The following is a 14,109-nucleotide window of genomic DNA, read 5'->3' on the forward strand; positions in this document are numbered from 1 at the left end:
GGCCTCGGTACATGATGGATATTTCCTATTTGTAATGAGGGCATAATAAGCAAAAGGTTACATTTGGACACTGGAGATTCCTGCCTATCTCACCTTTCCTTGTCTGCCTCTAGGACACTTGTCACCCCAAAATGTGATTTCTTATCAGTCCGGAGTTTCCTGCTTTCTCTGTCTGTACAAGCTCCCCCGTTGTCCACAAGATGTATGGTTTCCTGCTATTTGGCCCATGTCCCCCTGTCTCTGGTCACATCTATCCTCCTGCTCTAACAAGGTCACCGGTCAGCATGGGAACATTGAGCCTCAGTGTTTTTATTTGTTTAAACATTGTGTCTGGTTTGATATAAAAATATAAGTCAAATATAAAAGTTTTATATAAGCTTTTAAAAGGTCTCTAAAGCTATTATATATATGTATATATATTTGTGTGAAGCCTAGACAGATGACTTAAGCTTTTGTGTCTCATACTCTCTGGTACTTACCTAAAGGTTAACTAAGAGAATGCATGAAAAGCACCTAGCACATTGTCCAGTGCAACCATCAATACTGATAACTGTTATTGGCATCATTGTTGTGGCTTAAGAATTTTTTTATTGTGGTAAAATATTCATAAAACATACCGTTTTAACCATTTGTAAGTATGCAGTTAAGTGGCATAAAGTACATTCACCGTGTTGTACAACCATTACCAATATCCATCTCCAGCACGTCTTCCTCTTCCCAATCGGAAACTCTGAAACCTAGTAAACAATAGCTCCTTTTTTGGCTTTCCCCCCAGTTTCTGATAAGCACTGTATTTTCTGTCTCTCTGAGTTTGCCTAGTCTGCACATCTCATGTAAGTAGAATCATACGTTTGTCCTATTGTTGCCAGTGGCTGTAACCAGTGTTGCAGGTTCTTGTCCCGTCCCAGAAAGAGTTCAGAGACAAGATGTAGAGGTTAAGAAAAGTAAAGTGAGGATCTATTAAAGGATGGATGGGATACTCTCAAGGGAAGAGCAGGCAGGCTCAGGTGAGAGGCTGCCCTGAGTTTCTTTGGCAAGGTAGCTACACAGGGTGTAAAAGTGAATGGGCGGAATATTCACTGGGGAGGGAGGGGTTTGGGGTCTTATTCCCTGATTATCATCCCAACTCCACCTTCCCAAGGGGAGGAGGGATTTTTGTCCTTATTTAGTCTGGATTGGAAGTGCATGGTGTTGGTGCATGATGGGTACTTCTCATCTGCAAGGCTAATTGTATTGAAATGAGGGCATAATGAGCAAAAGGTTACAGTCAGATACTGGAAATTCCTGCCTTTTCTCAACTTTCTTTGTCGGTCTCCAGGCCACTCATCATCCCAAAAGGTGTGACCACTTATCAGCCCAAAGGTTCCTGCTTTCCTTTCTCTGCCCAGGGACCCCTGGTGCTTACATGATGTGTGGCTTCCTGCATTTGGCCTGGGCCCCTCTTTTTTGCCCAGATCCTGCCATGTGGTCTGTGTCCCCCTTTCTCTGTTCACATCTAGCTGTCTGCCTGCTCTGACACTATTGTGTCTGGCTTAATTAAGATTTTCTAAACAGCAAATGCTAAATCTAGACTTTTTAGTCATTGATTTCTGAGGTTTCTGTACTACACAGGCCCTAACAGATAAGTCTAAATTCCAACATCTCGTTGACAGTATATACCGGTTTTTATCGGCACAATGTCAGAAAGTGAGAAACCGTCCCTGCAGTGCGGGCCCAGTCTACTTCCACTGCATCACAGAAGCAGAGGGTTTTTTTCAGTGACTGTAGAATCTGTAAGTATTTCTGAAAGGTAGCTCAAGTGCACGGGTGCTTCAGCTGTGGATGAGGATAAAACATCTCTAGCCTGAGTATGGCAGCTTTTTAGTGACTGGCCTGAGGATGTCTGTCCCAAAGCAACTGTTAACTGTGCAGTCAGTAAACAAAACAGACATCAGCAAGGCATTTATATTTATAATTAAACAATGATGAAGGCCTAAATCAAGAGACAAAATCGTTCAGAAAAAGCTCCATTTAAAAACTTTCTCACAGGAATCTAAAAATAATAATATTAAGGACATAAATGAACTAATTATTATTTTGATTTCTTGAATATGTGTCAGCACATCTGACTGTCCTTTGTGATTTGATTACCGCATTCTGTTGGTTCTTATTTTGTAGTTGGCTTTATTCCTTTGATAACTATGTAAGTTTAAAAATCTAAAGCTCTAATCTGTTCTTAGAAACAATAATTAGTACATATATATAAACTAAAAAAAGTGCAATATGCTGTATGTATGTATTTACATGCAATACAATGTGTATGTGCAGTTGAACTGTAATAATTCTACCTAATAAAACTGAAAAAGGAAAAAGCTGTGCAGCAACTACACAACCTGCTTCTTTTTATCATGTTACGGGCTCAGTGAGCTGTTTCCCTCTCTGGCAAGTCTGCATGCCTTCAGTTCTGCATAACGATGCCAGTTCCGGGACAGAAAGCAAGAACTGTTCAGCCCACAATCATCAAGTACCAAGCAAAGTTGTTGCTGTAGCAACAAGTCACCCATGCGAAATCTCTTAGGGTTTTTACCTCTTTACTTCAATGACTTTTCAATGCAAATGCAGCCATTACCAGTCAAGTGGAACATCCTAAAACCGCTGCTTAAAAACCTGGGAGCAGGCTCTTTCCCCTAAGCTCAGCTCCCTCAAGCCTGGTCTTTCTTGTATTGCTTGTTTTCTGAGGGGAGGTAATTAGGTTTCTTCACTGATTTCCACTTGGAGGAGGTACCGGGGATTAAACCCGGGACCGCCTGGGCGCTGAGCCCGCGCCCTACCACTTGAGCTGTGCCCCTCCCCCAAGCCTGGCCTTTCTGATGTCCATAACCCCGACTCCGATAAGTCACCACAAAGCACAGTGCCACTTCGGACCGTAGTTTCTGCTTTCTCTGTATAATCTTGGGCAAACAATTTATGATCTCTGAACCTTAGTGTTTCACCTGCGTAACAGGCAAAAAAAGGCAGCTTGTGAAAATGCCTGGCCTGGCGTGTGCCGCGTAGTGAGGCTTAAAGGCAAGTGTTAGATTGAGGAAAGAAGCATGTGGAGTGTGTATGTTGTACTTTTCCAGCTCTCTTTCTCCTTGAAACGCTTTCTCATTTCTCTCCTAACAACCACTTCGCAGCTTCTTGCTCCAGTATTTAGGACTGAAATTTTTACCTCATTTGCCCTTCCACCAGCAGAGCCAGTCCTGGCATAAGCTGAGGCTACAGGCTGGAAATCACCGCCCTGCGACTCTCTTATGTTCATCTCATACATCCCTTGGCCCTCAGGACTCTGCCTGATGCTCTGCGGAAAGCAAAAGTTCGATAGCCTGCTATTTCTAGTTTTTAACCTAAATGAAATGGCATAGTTTCAGTCAGTCATTTGAAAGGACTCTGTGATAATTAAGAAAGGCAAACATTCTGTAAGAACAAAAGCAAAAGAGGTATTTACATTTTATATTAACCCTGCAGTCTCTGTCAGAAAGCGTGATGCTGTGGTTGTTGCACACTTCTACTTCTTTGAACAAGTATGCTGATATTTATTGAGTGCTTACTACAGCCCAGGCACTGCGTTAAGCACCTCACGTATATTATTTATTTCACTTAATCCATCCAGCATCCTAGGAGGTAGACGTCATAAGGTTAAGCAGCTTGCCTAATTACCCGCAGAGCTGGATGAAAACCGCACTGCCCCAAGGACCCGCAGTCTGGCTACCGTGCCCGGGTGCTCCGTGCTGTGTTCCAGGGCAGGTCCTCAATCCAGAGGAGGCAGCGCTGAGTCATTCCTGTAAACGAGCAAGCCTCTGCCAGACTTTAAATGATGGTCTTCTTCCTGCACATTTCCCCCTCTTATTCTCTTTATTTTTCTCTTATTGAGGTCCTTAGGTTTAAGTTTAATACTAAAACCTGTCTGTTCTCTGTTCCTTGCAGTAAGAACCGTAAGGCTTCAAGAGGGCCATCCAGCTTTCCAAGTTTGAAATCCTCGCCAAGGACGTGGCAACGGAACACACTGCGTCCATCCAAGAGTAAAAGGTGGCCTCAGAGATTCTTGTGGTCCAGATTTCTCTTTCGTAATCAAAATAGTTAAGGACACTTGATTAATTTTCTGTGTAAGTGTCCCTACACAATATTTTATTTCTTCAAGTAGAAAATATACAGTCCCAGATGCAGAATTTGTTGTGTATGTGAAAAAGAAAATCAAGACCCAGAAGATTTTATGTGGGATATGACAGCTTCCCAAGACAGTCCCTTGGGAAGGGTCTATTTCTTCTATTAGAATTTTGATTTCTACTTTTTTCCTGCTCATTATTTTTTTTTATTTTAATTTTTGTGTGTAGTTTATAATGTATATGGATATTTTATACAAACATAATATATACTTTATATATATGATTAATCTGAAATTATGTACTACTGTTTTATGTAAATGATAACATGTAATATATGTTCACATGTATTCATTATTTTTACTTTATTCTATATATTCATACATTTTTGTTCATATATATAAAGTATACGTCAAAGCGTTTTACTGATGAAATGAGTGATCATAAAAAGCCTGGAAAGCACAGAGATCTTTTGAAATTCTAAAGTATTAGTAATTCTCATGAGTTTGATAATTAAGCTTCCAGCATTTCTAAAACATAATAAGCATTCATTTTTTGTAACCTAAACAATCAGAATTTTTTAAAGGATACAGTATTTTCATAAGAGCTAAATCATAAATAAATACACCAGGTGATAAAATCAAAAGGCCACTTTTAGGATTCACCATGTTCATCTAAAGTATAATGATGATTAAAAGCTATAGCATGTTCTTGGGGCTTTGCAAAATTCTCAGTTACCCTCTAGCATAAATTGTCTTAATTGCCTCTAGTCTAAAAGCAAAATTATATAGTCCAAGTCATTTGCAAGTTATTTTTTCTCAAGCTGACGTCATACACTTTCAGTGGTTGCATTGTCCCTGAGATGACGTGCAAGGTTATCTAGTATCCTGATGGCGTCCAAGCCTACCTCATTGCCCAACACTACACCCCTCCAAGTCTATCCTAAGTTCAATTTTCTTTTACAATTTTCTTGCCTTTGGGCATTTACAGGATCTATTTCTTCTTAATGAGAGAGAGAAACCCTTTCCTGCTCTTTGCCTGGCTAACCTCTTCCCATCCTTCCCGTCCCAGTTAAAATCCTTTCCCTTCCCTTAGTTTGTATTAGTTGCCTCTTCTATGTGTTCCGTGGCATCTGGGGTGCTCTCCTTGCCTTTAACATTTATCACATTGCCTATTTAGATGTCTGTCTTCCAGCCTTGAACTGTAATACTCACCTCACATTTCTGGCAGATCGGACCATCTGTCTCAATTCCTTGGATCCAAGTCTGGGTGGAGAAATAATGGCACACGACTGAAGCCTTCTTACTTGGTAATGCAGAAGCTTCTCTGGCCCTTAAGTGGCACACTGCATACCCTCACTGGTCAGCTGGTTTAAACCTTGTGGACTATTTATTATATGCTTTGATCTTGATGCTATGTCATTAAAGAATAACTCAGCAATTAGTATCAAGATGGCAGGAGATCTGACTTCCAGTAGACCTTGAGCTTCATTATATGCTCATTGTAATATATTAGCGTGCTAAGCGACACACCTACAGGCACCAAGACAGTTCTGAGCCTGGTCATAAAAGGTCAAAAAGTGGGCAGTGGCCCAGATCTTGGGACTCCCCACCCCTTCCTCAAAGTAGTTAGAATAATCTTCCCACTTGTTAGCATATGAAGTTACCAAACCCATACAAACTAACAACTCCCACACCTCATGGCTAGTCTCACTTTTCTAGATGACCCCATGCTCTGAGGCTGCCAACTCTAGCCTCCTTCTTCTCAAGATGGCCTGTGTTCTGCCTATGAAGTGTGTATCTACTTTTGCTTTAATCACCCCCGACACCTCATAGCCTGTCTGGCCTCTGAGATGGCCCACACTCAGTCTATAGAATATGTATCTTTCTGAATAAGTCTGCCTTCACTCTACAATGGTTCGCTCTTGAATTCTTTCCTAAGCAAAGCCAAAGACCCTCATTTGGGAGAGCACGTCCCAGGGACTCGCCTGAGACCTGGGACACCACCATCCTCTCATGCCTCATTTTTCCTGTATCAGTATCTTCACTTAAATCATTCACCCACTCCTTTTTTTCCCCCCCTCTTGTCTCCTTGTCTTCTCTTCTTTTGTTAGACTGACAGGCTAGCCCTGCTAATATTTCTGATTTTCCTCCACATATCTACTGTCTATAGGAAATTAACCTTGCTCCTCCAGGCAGTGTCAGCAAAACTTACCCACTGATCTAGAATGGCCAGCTGAGAAATGCTGCTTAACAGGGGCAAGAGAATGCACTAGCAGCATGGGGGAAGGACCAAACTGATGTTAGATAAGATTTGGTAGGATATTTGACCCTTGATTAACAGTCCTTTAATGCAAATTTTCTCTAATTTGGGGAAAAGGAGTAGGCTTTTCTTTCTCATTTCCTAATCTTTTTTTTTAAATCACAAAATGCTTTTTCTCTATCTTTACATCTACCTGATTCTAGGGCAAGGATGTTAGAAATTATGCTGTCAGAAAAATTATATTTGATTATGAAAACAAAAACATTGCTGAATTATTTGAAATTCTATTCTGTTTGTGTTCTAATTCAAATTTGACCTTGACTTTGTTTGATGGCTATAGATTGTGTATGATAATCATTCATCAGCCATTTTTCTGGATTATGAATTCAGATGTATATTCTTGTTAGCTGATTTGAAAAGTGCTTTAAGTTTTCATTGTGTTGAATGGATCTGAATTGTGGATTTCCTCTTCTCCTCTCTCCCAGTGCTAACTTAAGCAAAATAGACCCGTAAGATTTACTTTTACAATATTTTCTTTTGCCTCTTTGTGAAATTGTTGGCTTTAAAATCTTCTCAAGATCTCAAAGCCTTACCACCCCTTCTCATGAAGGGATGATGCAATCAATTAGATTGGAGTTTGAATGTCAGTTTTCAGAAATTAGTGGTGGGAGGGGGAGGTGAAGCATTGTTTTCTATCAAAACTACCTGTTTCTCAGGGAAGGGACTTTGCTGCCTGCCAGCCTCTCCCACGAGAGATTTACAGATTCAAGAGTGCAGGGAAGCAGGAAGTAGCTCAGTGGTAGAGCATGTGCTGAGCATGCGTGAGGTCCTGGGCTCAAACCCCAGAATTTAAAAAGAGAAAAAACAAAACAAAACAAAACAAAACAACAAAAAAAACAAACTACAGATCATGCAGGGAAATAAATTATATTATGATGGGGGGAATATTATGCCTTATACTGGAAATTAATTTGTCAATTTCTTAGTGTCCAAAAGTTTTCTTTTAGATTTTTGATAAAAAGTCAGAATTATTTTAACTAGCTGGAAGTTAAAGTGTGAAATTCCTGTTAAGGACATTGTTTGCCTTTTAATGTTTGGATATATGATGAAGTAAACATCCTAAGGTTCACATTAGTAAAGTTACCACAGTAGTTTTCAATAATTTATTCTAATTAAACGTAGAAATGGTTGAGCAGGAGACCATGAATATGCAGAATCATGTCCTGTTACTAATCACCAATTAAGAACAGGCTGAGTTGGATTTACATGTTAATCAGTTTATTTAGCTTTTAACAAATAGAGTGGACTTATCTGTCTTGAGGAGTGAGTTCACATAAGTGACTTTTAAAAAGCTGAACTAGTTACTTGAAAATAATATATATACACACATATGTATTTCCTTAAAATTCCTTTTTCTTACTGCAAGATGTGGAGAATCCAGAAAATACAGAAAACAAAATAACAGATAATTACCTGAAATCAAACTACCCAGAGACAACTAATATTGTGTATCAAACTAAGTTTAAAGTAAGTGTACAAGTAGTGTGTATAAAATACCTATTTGTGCAAAATGATAGAAAACGGTAAGGTCTCCTCAGCTTCTGGCTGTTGTTTTGTTTTTGATTGTACACTTCCTGGTTTTTAACACAGAAACCTTGTAGATATACATACACACACACACACACACACACACACACACACACACACACGTGTGTGTGTGTGTGTGTGTATATATATGTGTGTGTGTATGTATATATATCTCAATACGTCTTTTTAATAGATAAAATGTATATTTACACCACCCAAACTTAGTACAATTTTAACAAAGCAATGCTTGGGAAAGCCTCAAGTTATACTGCAGATACATCTGGTAGGTTATGATTCAAATGTACATGTTTTGGGGTGCTCACAAAGTGTCCAAAAAAAGTCATGTGCTTCTTTGAAGTGAGTACCTGAAATGCCCTGTTGAGGCATACAAGGCAAAGGTTTATTAATAGGTCTATTATTAGTGATTAGTAAGTGATGTTTCAAGGACTTTATATCCTAATATGATAGTATGTTACATATATAAACATTTAGTGTGGCTTATACATGGTTTAGGAATTTGGGAGATAGGGGGCTGATATGATACATTATAAGATGCATTAGAATGATGAAAAACAGACACCTGCTTAACATTCTCTTGCTGATTTTCAGGACTGTATTATTAATGTTAATGTTGCCGAGACCAAATTTGTCCTTCTCGCTGCATGACAGGCCAATAAATTGGGAGATGAGGTGTTGGGGCAAGGAATAACGACTTTATTCAGAAAGCCGGCAGACCGAGAGGATGGTAGACGAATGTCTTAGAGAACCATCTTACTCCAGTCAGAATACAGGCTCCTTTTATACAAAAAAAAAAAAAAAAAAAAAAAATAGGGGAAGGGGTGTGGTTGGTTGTTGCAAACTTCTTGCTGCAGAAATTCTTTGTTCTTGCAGCCATCCAGGAGGGTCAGATCATGGTGTCCCTGTAAACCTCCAACAAAACAAATGCTATTTTCTATTCTGCAACTTGTTATCTTTCTATAAGTGCAAAAGTGTTAATATCCTTAAAGGTCATAGCCTTGAAAATAGGCTCTCCTGTCTATTTCAGGCTAACGGCAACATTGTTTCACAAAAGGTGCAGCACCAGCAAGACTAAGCCTAGAAAACAGGGCACAGGGTTAAAGCCAAAGAAACAGACCTAATATGGAGTCAGATTTGTTCTTTTCTATTACATTAATAACAATTAACATTAATGTGCAGGCATTAACACTAATTATATAGGTGTGTTAAATGCCTGTGCATGTAACTGTGTGTGCAAAAACAATTTCTGGAAGCATATACAAGAAATTGGTATCATTGATAGTCTCTGGGAAGGGGACTACGTCACTGGGACACGAATGTCAATTTTGAATCACGTGCATATGTTGGCTATCAAAACTGAAATCATATAAGTACAATCAAATATTATGTGAAAAATACACTCATATGACTAATTTTATCCATTTACAGTAAAAACAAACATGATTTAAGCTTAATGATTCACAGTCTCTACCAGTATTAACTGTATAATGATTTACTCAGGGGCTACTGAGATATGTTCACATCTATCATAGACTTAGACTGGTGGTCCTGAAATTCTAGTAAAGTATCCAGTGGCCGTTTTAAAGAGCCATTAGACAAGAGCTGGTATGTCTCATTAAGAAAGGTATTGGGGAGAGAAAGGGAGGGAGGGAGAGAAAGAAAAAACAAAGGAAGAAGAGAAGAAAAAAAATTGTCCTCACATTTCTGCATCTTTTTGCTTGATATTTACCTGATTCACAATCCATTGCTCTCATCTACAGTTGGCCTTCCGACTTCTCAGGTTCTGAATCCCTGGATTAAAGCAACTGCAGCATGGAAACATCCAGGAAAAAAAATTCCAGAAAGTTCCAAAAAGCAAAACTTGAATTTGTTGTGTGCCAGAAATGATTTACACAGCACTCACATTGTATTTACAATTATTTACATAGTAGTATTAGATATTATAAGTAATCTAGGGATGATTTAAAGTATATTGGATGGTGTGCATAGGTTATATGCAAATGGTACATCATTTTATATATAAGGGATTTAAGCATCCTCAGATTTTGGTACTGGGGGTGGGGGTGGGTCTTGGAACCAATCCCCCATTGATACAAAGGGTAGCTGTACAACTTTTGTCACCAACACTAATAAACTCCAAGTGGTTGTTGTTTTTTTTTTTTTCAGTTTTACTGACGTATACTTGACATTCAGCATTGTTTAAAGTATACAGCATAATATGACTTGTATACATCATGATTACCACAGTAAGCATAGTGTACACCCATCATTTCATATAGATACAAATAAAAGAAAAAAAATTTTCCCTTGTGATGAGAACTCAGGATTTACTGTCAACAACTTTCATGTATAACACACAGCAGTGTTAATTATAATAATAATTTTGTACATTATAACCCTAGCACTTAGTTAAACTGAAAGTTTCTATCTTTTGACCTCCATTCAGTTCCCCCTCCCCTTCTCTAGTAACCACAGATCGGATCTCTTATTCCATGAGTCTGTTTTTTGAAGTATAATTGACTTACAGCACTATGTTAGTTCCTGGTGCACAACGTAGCAATCCATTACTTCTGTACATTACAAAATGATCATAAGGATCAGTCTAGTTACCATCTATCACCATACAAAGATGTTACCTTACTATTGACTATATTCCCTCTTCTGTACATTTCATCCCCATGATTCATTTATTTTATAACTGGAAGTTTGTAGCTCTTAATCATCCTCAGCTATTTCCTCTCCCCGCCTCCCCTCCCCTCTGGTAACCATGTGTTTGTTCTCTGTATCTATCAGTTCCCTTTTTGTTATGTTTGTTCAATTTGCTTGTTTTCTAGATTGTACAATACATAAAATCATATGGCATTTGTCTTTCTCTGACTTATTTCACTTAGCATAATACCCCCTAGGTCCATTCATGTTGTCACAAATGACAGGATTTCATTCTGTTTCTATAATTATGTAATATTCCACTACACGCATGCACACATGCACGCACACACGCACGCACACACGCACAAGCCACATCTACTTTATCCAGTCACCTATAGATGGGCATTTTTAGGCTGCTTCCACATTTTAGCTATTATAAATAATGCTGCAGTAAACATAGGGGTGCATATATCTTTTCAAACTTGTTTTTGTTTTCTTTGTATAAGTACCCAGGAGTGAAATTGCTGGATCATCTGATAGTTCTACTTTTAATTTTTTGAGGAAACCCCATACTGTTTTCCAAAGTGGCTGCACCAATTTACATTCCCACCAACAGTGCACAAGGGTTCCCTTTTATCCACTAGGCATATCTTAATGCTCTCCCAGATGCTACTTGGGCTGCCAAATGAAATCCTGCCTGTAGGAACAAAGATTGAACTTCCTTCCTGTTCAATGATTTTTGGAACTGCCCTTGTTCCAGATTTGTCTAGCTCCAGTGCAGTGTAGGGAAACTCACTTGGTGTAGAGAATCTGACCCTCTGAAGATTTTTGGAGGCTTGTGTTCTAATTGCTGACTTACATCAGAGAAGTCCAAGGCCAGGCTTCTACTCCCCTGTGCATTAATCTCAAGATACAGGATTTTCCCATGTGGGAAAATAATAATGAATGAAATGAATCCTGGCTACCTTTCAGGCTGTTCATCCTTATGCCAAACCATTCATCCTCCAAATGTTTCCAAGAAGGCCTATTTGAACTTTTTTTTTTTCTTGTATAACACCCCCCTTAGTTTGTTAATCAGGCACCCACTCTTTGCCACAAGCCATGTGGCTGGCTTATTATGGAAGTCTAGCCTTGGCTGAAATAAACTACATGGTTTTTGGCCTTTTGGGGTGGGTTTGAACTAGTTTCACATTAGAACTTTAGCTACTTGCTAAATCTGGGAGCCTGATAAATCATGGCATCTCTCACAGCCATAAGAAGTTCTGATGACTGTTAAGGTTTATCAAGGCTTGGTGTCCCCTCCTCTTGCAGACTCAGGACAGTCAAGGCCGATTACTTTAGTACGATTCATTTGCAAACCACCAACAGCTTTCCAATGATAGAAGTTACCAGAAGTCCTCCAACAGCCAGTCTGACACTCTGTCCTCTAAGTGTTTTCTGGCTTTCCTAAGAACATTGTCTCAAATAATTTTTCATTCTAAAATTTCAAATCCACTCAACATAGGCTACACCAAACCAGCCTGCTCCGAATCCTCAGTTGACATTAGCTGGACACCTGGTGGTTACTGAGAAGAGGTTCCATTGTTGTCATCCTGTCAAGGAGGCACCAGGTGCACGTGTTACACTTAGGCAGTGATACCCTCCTCCCTCACCCCCACGAACACCCTAATGCAGCCGAAGTTCCTGTAAGATACCTCTATTAGGTCTGCTTTATCTTCCCCGTTACAATTCTGTCTGCTTCCTCATTTCTGCCTAACATCAGCTTTGTATGTCTCATTTTTCAAGTGGAAACTTTGAATTTTAATAGTATGCAAAATTCTGTGCTTGCAGATGGCGATCCTTGATCTTTAGAAACATACTGAGAAGCAGAAAAGAGTAATGCCTTAATTACTGTGATGCCAATCAGCTGACTGTGCGCTGTGTCAGGAGTCCACGCAAACCACAGCGGAAGTTCACAGGAAGGATGAAGTGGCAGAAGGCTTCACGGAGGAGACGGCGTCTGAGCTAAAGATGTGAAGGCTGGCTAGGGTTTTAAACCACAACTGAAACAGAAGAGTTGACATTCCAGGAAGAATAAATCATCAAGAGAATGGAAGATCTGAAATTATGTTTAGAAAGTCATCAGCGGCCCAGTGCTGGCTGAAACATGGAGCACATGACAACAGTAAATCTAGACACTGGGGTCAGCCTGTAGCATGCTTTGATTTTCCAAATTACAGAACTGAATTAATATGTAATAAAAGGGAAATGTCAAGATTGGAGCAATGTTTTAGAGATTAATTTGATCCCAAAATGCAGAACTGATTAATCAGGAGGGTGGAAAAATAGTTCAAAGATTACTGAGATAATAGTAAAGCTCTCTTGAAAGCAGGAATAGAAAATAACTGAGTGCTATAACAAGGGGTTAAAATAAGTTCTATAATGAAAACTATGAAAAAATAGTGTCAGTGTACAGCAGCCAGTCAGCTATTGTAGACCTCATGGACGACTTAGAAAGCAAAGGAATGATATCACACTGCTTGTTTTGTTAGCTATGCAGCATTTATCATTTTTCTTTGCACATAGTAGGTATTCTATACATATGGATTTAGATGATTTTTTTTAAAGTGTAAAGGTTTTTTTTAAATTGTGTAACATAATTTAAGTCAATAAATTTTTAAAGAATTTCACACATGTTCTGATTCTTTCCACAGCCCATTAACCCTTAGTTCCTCCAATGTCTGAGTCATAATCTTCAAGACAACCCTTTCAATAATTTTTGCTCAATCAACAGCTGGCAGTCAGTCCATAATTCTTTGAGTTGGGCTTCTTTGATTTCCAGTGGAACACGAGGACACTTCAAAAGCTCCTCACCTGTAATCTTTGGGATCTGGTTTCCTCAAGGAATTTACTTTAGGACTGTTACATATTTGGGGTCAGGGAAGGTGGATCTGCCTGGTTCTGAATTTCTGACACCCTCTAAATATGCATTCAGTTCAAATCATTTACTCCTAAGCTCATCACACCCTAGAACAGTACCGATCGTTGCCAATACCTAAGATAAAAAAGTTTGACTGTTAGGTTTTTCAATGTTTATTTAGCATCTCTGTCTTGTAATTCTTTCCACAGATCTAACATGTAGTTCTGTGAGTAATGGAAACCACATAGTTACTCTATGAGGAGTTGCAAATGACGTAGGTCTATGGGAAAAGCCCCATCGGGACAGACCTCAACCAGATGAGCTGCTTTTAACATATGATTTCAATATTCAGGATATTCCTGGTTAAACTGGCCTCAATTCTGTGGCAACTAACTAAAATTGCTGGATTTATAACTACTAGAAATTGAAGTGCACTACAATACTATTAATATATCACCACTGAAATCCTTTTGTAATTTATTACAAATTTTTGAGTGTGCCACCATAAATTTTAATCTTTACCTTTTATTTAAAAGAGTAAAACATACTTGTAACAAATTCACAGAATATAAG

The 14,109-nt window shown here is 38.9% G+C and overlaps 1 non-coding gene across 1 annotated transcript; it reads right to left on the bottom strand.

Moving 5' to 3' along the window:
- Positions 1-13,720: 13,720 nt before the first annotated feature.
- Positions 13,721-13,850, bottom strand: LOC116149052 (small nucleolar RNA SNORA18). Its single transcript, XR_004132689.1, has one exon. It is a non-coding gene; the product is annotated as a small nucleolar RNA SNORA18 (small nucleolar RNA).
- Positions 13,851-14,109: the final 259 nt, after the last annotated feature.

Source organism: Camelus dromedarius, chromosome 20 (genome assembly GCF_036321535.1).
Source record: "Camelus dromedarius isolate mCamDro1 chromosome 20, mCamDro1.pat, whole genome shotgun sequence".
Classification (NCBI taxonomy): Eukaryota; Metazoa; Chordata; class Mammalia; order Artiodactyla; family Camelidae; genus Camelus; species Camelus dromedarius.